This window comes from Lissotriton helveticus, chromosome 2_1, assembly GCF_964261635.1.
Source record: "Lissotriton helveticus chromosome 2_1, aLisHel1.1, whole genome shotgun sequence".
Taxonomy (NCBI): Eukaryota; Metazoa; Chordata; class Amphibia; order Caudata; family Salamandridae; genus Lissotriton; species Lissotriton helveticus.
In genome coordinates this window covers 66433821-66444190 of record NC_136059.1, presented here as the reverse complement: position 1 = coordinate 66444190, position 10370 = coordinate 66433821, and the positions used below count along the sequence as shown (strand labels likewise).

At 47.3% G+C, this 10370-nt stretch overlaps 1 long non-coding RNA gene across 1 annotated transcript in view; it reads right to left on the bottom strand.

The window, feature by feature from the left end:
• Nucleotides 1–2310: 2310 nt before the first annotated feature.
• Nucleotides 2311–10370, bottom strand: part of LOC144819213 (uncharacterized) — a 299059-nt gene continuing 290999 nt past the window's right edge. The window contains exon 4 of the long non-coding RNA XR_013607237.1: nucleotides 2311–3431. This is a non-coding gene — a long non-coding RNA (uncharacterized LOC144819213). The remainder of the gene's footprint in view (nucleotides 3432–10370) is intronic.

Genomic DNA, 10370 nt, shown 5'->3' with positions numbered 1-10370 from the left:
TTTCATACCTGTCAAAAGTTCATTTTCACAGGTCTGTGCATTAGGTTTCAACCTGCTGTTCTCAGGCTACATTGGCAGGCCTGAAGCCATGTTTTCATTGCCATTGTAGTGGTTCTCACAATATGTGCTGCAGACCACAGGTAGCATTTAAATTCGAGGCTCTAGTTAGATTTTCCTTAGCTTATACTAGATACTAGTAGGTAAGTTAAATAAGTCAGTTTGGGATAAACCAAGTTCAACATGTTAAAAGAGTGAGCATGTTTCAGTGGTTCTGATCAATAAAAGAACTAGGCTTGGGACCATAGAACATTAGTAGATAGGGACTGAGTCCCATGCTACCTCAGTACCATGAGCCAAGTCCAACTAGCTATAGGGTCTCACTTGCCCTCCTACTCATAACTAGAGGAACAAGTGAATGTACACCACAGAACAGAACACTCCTGACTCTCTCAGAAATCACGGTGAGAGGACACTCTCTTTTTCCTCACATACTTGCCCACAATAATATATGAAAGAACACAAGGAAGTCTGAAATGTTTATTCAAACTATTGTGCAGTATGCATGCCACAATTAGAAGACAACTGCCTTGCGAAAACACCATCAGCATTATCAATAAACCGTAAATTATGAAATGCCCTGTCATATCATAAGACAGAATAGCCTACACCTCCCCCTTCTACAGAAGCAAACTGATCATACAGCAATGATCTCTGGGATTAGTATTGAGACATGTACCTTAGCATGCACAGATGAACATTCTACATTACAGAAACAGCGGTGATCTTGTCTTAGGAAATATCGGTCTCTCCCTCTACATTGCAGTGAAGTGGATACCTGTATGACAAGGTTCACATGTTCATAAAAACAGCTGCATTCATGTGTTGTGTCTAGGTACCTGTGCCTCACCAGAACACAATAAAAAGGGACATTGAGGCATATTCTCAAGCATTTATCACTGAGTTATCTGCACTTTATCGCAGCCAAAGTGGCTATAAATGTATCGCCCTATTCACAAGCTGGTGCTAATAGCCCATATCACCAGTTTACCTGTGATAGCAGCCGCAAAAAACATTGCCACAGATGACACCGGCAACTATCGCTAATGAGATGCAGAATAGGCGTTCCCGTGCAAAAAGCTGCAACAACACCACTCCGAAACATTCTCAACGACCAGCCAGATCAGCGATAAGAACCCAAAACAGGCAATAAGGAGCGTTAACAGCAGAAATGTAACTCCTGCTCTGACCTGGTGCAAAGTCGGAAGACAGCCTGCCCAAGAAAAGGGAGCCCAGGCCAGAGCCACACCTGAAGGGCAACAGAATGCATGGAGCCACTGATCATGCAGCTAGGAGCCCCAACAGGGCCACCACACCCAAAGCCACCACACCCAGGCCCGCCACCCCCGTACAAGGGGCAAAGACATGTCACATCAACTTCACGAAATCATGTACAAAATAATTTGCCTGATGTTGCACAATCACAAAAGGTAACATGAATGTGTTGTCACAAAAATGAGCATCACACATTCACCTTTGAAATACTAAACGAAACATTTTATTAAAAACAACTCAAAACAACATTTTTTAGGACTCATGGCGGGTCTCCACGGGACAGTACGTAGGTCACAGCCTGCAAGACAAAATTCCAGATAAGAAGGTGTCATGCACACATCAAAGGACAGAGAGAGAGCAAAAGAGAGAGCGAGAAAGAGAGAGAGAAAGAGGTGGAGAGAGAAAGCCGTAAAAAGAGGGAGAGAGAGAAAGACAGAGAGAGAGGGAGAGAGAGAGGGAAAAAGACGGAAAGAGAGGGAGAGAGAGAGAGGGAGAAAGACGGAAAGAGAGGGAGAGAGAGAGAGACTCAAGCACGTGTGCCGACCCTTTTTATTGGCAGGGTCATATGTCGGGTGCTGGATGGGTATGGAGTGGGTGTCAACCATCTGTGAGTGAGTGGCTGTGGCATGCTGACAACTAGATCTGTGATCAGCAGATCACTACAGGGAAGACCTGGGACATTTAGCATTGCCCCCCGTGAGCGTAAGCAGAGTAGGCTGGCCTGGTGTATGCCAGTCCAGCGTAAGGGTTTGAACAATGACTCCGGGGCTCTGGCGTGGTTCTGTACTGGACTGGACAAGGAAGTAACTTATGTGTGGGTCTCTGTTGTTGTGTCAGCACCACCCTAACCGCATTCGGCAATGTGTCACCCTTTAACCCAATTCAAACGACTTGAGCAACATGAACGTAAGGGGGAATCAATGACCCTAGATTCATCAATACTTCCACACTTGAAAGACCATAGACATGACACATCTGTGTGATTATGAATGTTTAATGCACATTCAGTGGAGTGTTGCAGCTGGAGCAGTACAGGACCATGCAAACCCCACTTTACAATGTTGGCCCGTGGAGGGCCAGCCAGAGTCCTTCAGGGAATGACTAGTCCAAAGGAAGAGGAAGAGTTCAGTATGCAGTCTGATTACTGTGTCATTGGCGATCAAACAGGATATGGCAGTCCATTTCGAGGTTCAAGGTGAGTGTCGCAGAGTGTATTGGGGGACAGTGGAAGGTGATGATGCACAGGGCAGAACAAAGCACAAAGAAGAATGTTACTGCTTCCTTCATACCACAAAAGCAGAGTCATTCACATCTTCATCCACTGCTGTTTCATGTGCCTCATGCATGGGTGGTGGTGTTCTGTCTCCTGCCCTGTGTGGCAGTGACTCCTCAGGGGCCGGAGGTGAAATGTCTGCTGCAATGTGTGGTACTAATACTTCCGGGGGCGGAGATGTGGATGTAGTGGTAGAAGCAGCATGCATCAGCACCAGGCCTAGTGGCAGCAATGCCTTGAGGATGGCCTTGAGGTAATTGAGGAACCCAGCTACCTGTCGCTGGTGTGCAGCCGTGGCAGCCTCTCTTTCCGCCTGCGCCCGCTCCATGGTCTCCTTCAACCTCCGCATGTGTCCCAACTCCCGTGTGACATCGCTTGAGCCACTCTGACTGGACAGTTGTTCTAGTCTGTGAGTCAGGGCTCCTGCGATGTCAGCCATGGGTGTTTGTAGAGCATGGAGCAGACTGTGGGTGTCTGTTAGGGACTGTGAGGGGTTCCTGATGGGACTTAGACACCCACATACGTCATCGAGTTTGGCTGCTATGTGGTCGAACCCCACCTGCACCTGTTCAGCCAGATTCTCCTGGCACCCCAACACAGGGTGTTGGAAGGCCATGTGTTCTTCGTGGGGGTCCTAGGTGCCAGCCGTGGTGGTGGGTGCTGCCTGCTGTGTGATCTGTGCAGGGGGTGCGGTCTGCTCTTGGAAGTGGGCAGTGAAGGCTCTCCACGAGCTGTTGGAGGGCTTCGGAGTCAAAGGTGTGGTAGTCCTCTTTGTCATCAGAGAAGAGAGGTTCGGGCTGCTCTGCAGGAGGTGTTGGACTTCCCTCTGCAAAATGAAGGGGAGATGCAGTTTAACATTGTGTTCATATGTATGTTGTTGCATTGTACATGTTTACATACACACTTCATGACATGGTACATTGTGACTATTTGGGAGGAGCTGCCTATTTGTTGCGGGACAGTGGACATTTCGACGACATCACGGATGTGTGTTTGTACTTGTTCATTATCAACTCACATTTGCTTGTAATGCCAAATGTGATTGGCCAGTGCTTTCTCGGGGGACCCTGTAATAGGCTGACACGCGTCCACCTTCACTCCAGGCTCTGCGGGACACATTCCATCCGCTTCCGGTGTCTAAGAAATGTGTGGACCACGCTGTCCTGATGCAGGCATTCTGGGATAGACCCTGGCCATTTCACTGAGGTCTGTTTTCAAGTAACTGGGCAAATATTCGATACATCTTGGAAAATGTTATTTCTTGTTTGAAATAGATGATGTTGCTGAAGAGCAAGTTTAGTCCGCACCAGGTTCTGTTCCTTTCTCTTTAGGGTCCTTGTTAGAATTGGGGGTTTCTGGTTGGCACAGGTATGCACTTGTGACAAACAGGGACCCTCTCTAGTCAGGGCAAGGGAACTACTCCTTAGAATAACCCCTGCTCACCCTCTAGGTTGCGTGGCGCGAGCAGACCAGGCTAATCTTCAGGGCGCTAAGTTAGTTAAGCATTTATGACCACATACAGTAAACACAATGATCGACCACAAATGGACACCAGGCGTAAGATTTGTATAAAAAAATACGTAAGCTTTATGTAAAAATATAGGATATGAGGCAGTTACTATCACAAGACCAATAACGATATAAAAATATGGCCACAGTATTCAGGAATAAATAAGGTTCTTCAGAAGTTTTTACCAATGCTTGTTTGGGGGTCTCGTGCGCTCCGCACACGCTGGCGATGCGACCCGCTGATCAGTGTGTGCAGACAGGGAAAACAAACGTTGCGGACCCTGGATCCGGTGATGGTACACTGTTCTTGGTTGAAGATGCTCGAGGCGCTTCAGGCGTGGGGCGTACTCTTCTCAGTACGCGGCGAGATGACAAGCGTACTCCTTGTGTATGCTTGAAGCGGACGTGGCGTACTCTTCTCAGTACGCTGAGGGAGGATGAGCGTACTCTTCTAAGTTCGCATGAAGTGGACGTGGCGTACTCGTCTCTGTACGCTGAGGGGTGATGAGCGTACTCTTCTTAGTACGTGGCGCACGGGGAGAAAGTACGAGTCGTTGGCTTGGGGGCGGAGCGTAGGCGTACCGCGGTGGCACCTGACGGCGGGTTCGGCCAGTACCGGCGGCTCGTTCGGGTGTGGTGCGGACGCCTCTTGGTACGCGCCGTACCTTCCATCTGAGTAGCAGGGGATCAAGGCGGGTGACTTCTCAAAACGCCGGAGTGGTGCGGCCTGTACGCTTCAAGCGTACGGGCTGGCTTCGCCTCGCACAAGACTCCGGGTAGTTTACATCGGCAGTGGCGGCCAAGAGCAGTGTGGCTCATAGGGACAAAGGGGCAGGGTGCGGCTCAGAGAGGAGCGGTGCGGCTCAAGGTGGGGGTGGCCAGGCACGGGCTGCAAGGAGGGATCAAGGCGCACTTAGGCGAGGCCCCAGTGGGTAACGTGTAGCGTGTAATAAGGCACCAACTGCCCTCCAGTCCCCCAGGTCAGGGACAGTTCTTCTTCTTTCAGCTTTTTGGGGTCCTTATGGTCAGGCAGAGGTTCGTCGTGGTTAAAACAGGCTCTGCTTTCTTAGGAGCAGGCTCCTCATTTTCTTTTGTCTTTGCAGGCCAGGGGGCCTGAGCCTGGTTCAGCCCAGTTTTGGAGCACTTTGTTTTGGAGACTCTTGCTGTTGCTTTCAGGTTGCAGGGCAGGGACATCAGACGCTCCGCAGGAGGTGGAACCAGCATTGTGGTGACAGAGCACAGCCCTATTCAGAGTCAAGGGGCACTCCTCCCACCTAGTCGGGGGGCAATAGCTCTATTCACCACCTGGCAGGCCAGACTGTCCCCTGGAATTCCCCAGCCCTGTCACTCACACAAACCAGACAGCAGATACACATCCTAGCAGAGGCGGGCTGAAATGGTCAGGCAAGCAAAGGCTAACTTTCTAAAAGTAGCATTGGCAAACACAGGATATTAAAATAAACTTCACTAAAAGAAGTATTTTATTATTCTTCAGGCATACCAAACTTGACTTTCTACCATGTTCCCTGAGCCTGCTGGGATTATAGGGTGGAATAATTCCAGCAGCCCATTCTGGCCTATGAGAACAGGTAGCCTAACAATAGTGAAAAACGAAAATGGCTGTGATTCACTATTAGGACATGCCACACACATCAGGGCTTGTCCTACCTTATGCTTACAATGCACCCTGCCCTAGGGCCTACCATAGGGGTGACTCATATGAAGTAAACGGAAGGTTTTGGGGCTGGCAAGTGGGTGCACTTGCCCAGCCACCATGAAAGTACCAAACAGCACGCAGATTCTGCAATGGCAGACCTCAGACACATTTTAAAAGGCTGCTTCTGTGGGTGGCGCAACCAGCGCTGCAGGCCCACTAGCAATATTTGGATTTACAAGCCCTGGCACTCCTGGTGCACTCTACTGGGGACGGACAGTAAATCAAATAAGCCAATCATGGAAATCAATCAACAGGTACACTTTACATTGGGAGCACTTGCACTGCGGCACAGATTGGCCGTGGCGCAGTGCCCTGAGCAGCTAACACCAGCAAAACATCTGATGCACATCAGCAAAAAGTGGAAGGGAGACTCACGCCTAGGTGCCAGGTCTAACAGTCCTCATTCCCTTTAGTCTCGTTTCTGATTTGAACTCACTGCTGCTCCTACACCAGTACTAAAATACCCATGTTCCGCACAACTTCTAAAATGTGAACGCAATTGTGCTGGTCTTTACAATTATTCTGTAATTCATCTGTACTGGTGCAAACCTATTATCTGCTGCTGCTGCGACCTCTTTAATCAAACCGGACTATAATAAATAGACACCATTAAATAGTAAAGCGATTCATGATGCACAAAGCATACTGGTAAGATGGGAAGAAACAATGCTTTGCATACATATGGAGCGACAGTAGACCAAGGACGTAGCTATCAATGGTGCACCAGCCTATTATCTATTAGTCACATTGTCTTGATATTTATTTCAGAGTGCCCGTCTGGGGTTGTCTTGGTGTTTAATCCTGCTAGAGCGGGTCAAAGACAGCTAGACAGGCCCCAGTCCTGGGAGCAACTTCCATACTTTCTGAAGGTGCCCAGTTGGGACGGGCGCCCAGGCAGAGCTCCTGTACTGGGCATGCTGTTTGCTAAGGTTGCTGGCTGCAGGCTCACCATATCCTTTCCTTCCAGAACCTCCCAAATTGTTGCAGAATGCTGGAGAGTGAGTGAGGCGACCAGTCAATGCTTGGGCTAAAAACAAAACTGCGCTATGATCTGTGCCTCTGCCCACAACCTATACGCGTGTGAGACGTTGCAGAAGAGGCATTACTGGCAGTTTTAAAACGCTCCAGAGTCCTTTATCACCATACTTTGCATTTCTGAAATAGGTAGAAGAGTGTTACAAGTGCCACTGCTAAGCTGCCAAGTCTCATCATTACATGATCGCCCCAGCTATGCTTTATATAATGCAATTACATTTTAATGTTCCTAGCTTTTTTGATTTTTCATTAACAAAAGATAATGATATTGAGTGAGTACCTCAGTATTTGTGTTTGATTTGCCCAATGGTCTCCTTCCCCACTTAGTACCTTGGAGCCTGCTTCTGTACAGTGGGTGATACCATCAGCTTCTGGTCGGCGCAACAACGATTAAAGGTTCAAGACATACTAGATGGCAAACAAAGAAACGCATCTAGAAACGTGCATTTAAACAGCCCTGCTGGGCCTTTCTTAGTTTTTACTCCATTAAACTGCTTGTAAAGTGTCCTTTGCAGCAAGTTCTGGGCTAGGTTTTCAAGAGTATTGCAGAGATTCTTAGCGAATCCTTGAAAAGTCTTACATTTGCTCCAACTCTAAACCTGTGGTAGCAAATTTACACCTTTTTCTGCTTGAGTTATGATTGTAGAAAACAACGAATGTACCACCATTCTACTCTTAACTGTAAACAGACCTATCACAGTCACCACTCCCAACATTCTGCTTTCCAGCCAGTGGGTACCAATAATTTTGAGATATTCACCAAACTATTTCCTTTGTGCAGGGTGTTGTGCCAATTCTCCTATTTTGTGGATCGTCTTGGTCCTTTGTCTCTTAGACTGTTTACAATGTGTGATCGTTGGTACTGCCTATCTGCTAACCCCAGATTACACTTTGCCTGTCTGCAGAGCATGCAGTGTTATTTCATAGTGCCAAACCGTGTTTTCCGAATAATTTTATTCCTCTACAAAAGGTCTGTCAAATAAGGACCGCAAAGCAAATAGGTCTCGCCTTTGGGACCTTATAAGTGTTTAGTTATCCAGCACAATATCCTTGGTGCAACAACATCAAGTGTTGCATGGCTTAAACACTCAGAAAATCCCAAAGGCGAGACCTATTGGCTATGCCAATGCTTGTTAAAAGGAGCACCTTCACGTTGAAGGATTTTTTTGATTTCACTGCTTTAAGAGCATTTCTTTAAAGGTTATTTTTTACTGCAGGTTTCTTTGTCAAGTTACTAGAAATAAATAAGGGAGGACAATTCTCAGTAAGTTGCACAGCATTTTACAAGTTCTTTAGGGGAGGTTGACTGGCTTTCAAAGACCTTTAATGTTGACAGATCTTATCTCCTTTGACAAATATGATGCTGGCTTCCTTCTTTATTTAAATAACGTTGAACTCTTGGGAATGTGACTGATGTGATGCCAGAGAGCAAAGTGCACCTGGGATAATGTTCCTAATAATGTAAATAGTTTGTCTGATTCCGTTGTCTGTTAAACCTGTCTGGCTTCTCTTTGTTTTCCCATGGTTCACTGACAATCTGTCGGTGCTCAATGATTCCTGATATGTGATTTAAATAAGCCTATTATTCTACTTAATTGATTCTTTGGCTCAAAATTGGGTTCGTTCGAAGCCTCTGCCCAGTCACACAGATGGCTTCTCCATCCACACCCCATCCTTGAGAGAGGCGAATATTGATGACAGTTGATCCATGCGCATAGGCAGAGACCCTGTGACATCACCCATGTAAGGACTGGGAGTGCAAAAATGTCTTCCAGATTATTACTTTTGCTAATTGCAGCCTTTATCCCCTCGTAGATGTTGGGTGTGCTGGAAATACATCTTTTTATGAGCCAATCTGATTAGGGGTCTGCCACAACACCTACACTTTTCGTAAATCATTGTGTGTGACGTCAAACAACCAGAAGACATTAGATAAAAACTTTTATGGGCCAATTATATTTCAATTGACAAAATGCCATTGATTCTGAAAAAAAGAGAGGTCTTAAAGGCAGATTATACCAGTCAGATAAATATTCAATGTAAAAGGCAGCCCTGTATCAGACTTAGCCACAGGAGCAGATGGATGCTGTGTGCTCATCCAAAAAACAATGTGGTGGTAATCAGAGAAGGCCCCAGCATTCCGGCTCTAAGGCTCGAAGGCTCAGGAATGAGTAAAAAGATACAAAAAAGACAGAATGGGAATTTGACTCATAGGCAGTATGCATGTTTTTATTTATTTTCAAAAGACAAGGACACTCTCTACTGCTCCACCAATACATCCCAGGAAGGAACACGGATGTGGAGAGAAATGTAGGCAACCTGAGCACCAACTAAACAAACTTTAAAAGGCCCAGATTCCACCTACACCTGCCAGGCCAAAGAAAGCCAAGTATATTAGCAGGGATTCATGCTCCAAACTACTCTCTGGCTTTCAAACACTCTCAACTGCAGCTGAGCACCAGCCAGGCAAGCCCTAATCTAGCCACCAGTACACTTCTAAGCTCACAAAGTCCTCAGGGAAGAGACGTAGATACCCTGAGTGTGCCAGTCAGAAGCCAACAGCAAAGTTCACTCAGTTCACTCCAGATCCAGTTGTCACTGGTCAGCTGGGTACTTCAGGGAAAAGGCATTTTGCAGTTTGTTGTGTCCCTGCAGCATTATAGGAGGATAGCCAACTAACCATTGGTGTCCACCTATTTGTCCCTGGTACAATGGGGAGCAGGTTCAGCAAGCTCAGTCCTGTCCAGATTTTCTGCAAGTCCTGAAATTGTTTTAAGGATGGTGCAATGAGGAAACCACAAACTAGTGGGTGGTGATTACTCCTGAGTACTCCCTAATCAATGGAGTAAATATTTCAACATCAGTTCTTGTTTGCCCTACCACAACCAATCACACACTGTTCCTCACTTTTAAAATTCAAGCTGTGTACCTATCCAGAGGTGTCACCATGGTAATGAGCTGACCCCTCCACCTCACAACCTGCTCTGGGAGTAGCTTTGCTCTTCCTGGGTTTGGTACCAGTCTGACTATGGGAGCAAAGACTGGGGCCCTAACATTTATTTGTGCAGAATGGGCCCCTTTGAAAGGCTGGCACCAGGTATAAATACTGGACCCTTAGCACACCTCTTCAGTATACCCGTGGACCTGTGGACCACAGGAGAATTGCCTTGTTCCCCAGATTACTGCCCTATTGATTGAGGCCTTCCTTGTTGCGCAGAGGACTGTCCTGCTTCTATCAGAGGACTAAACTGCTGCTTAAGGCCTGCCTTTCTCCCCAGAGGACTGCCCTGCTGTTGGACGCCTGCCCTTCTCTCTGGGAGAGAACACTGGACCGGTTCCTTTACTAACCTAATTGGCTCCAGTGGTCAACTGGCTGACCTTTTGGTCTGAGTTGCAGGAACACAACAAGCTCCAGATGCCTCTTTGCAACTCCCCAGTCGAACTATGTCAACTGGACCTGCCTGGACCTGCACTGGACCTGCCGGAACCCTACTTGCCTCTGCC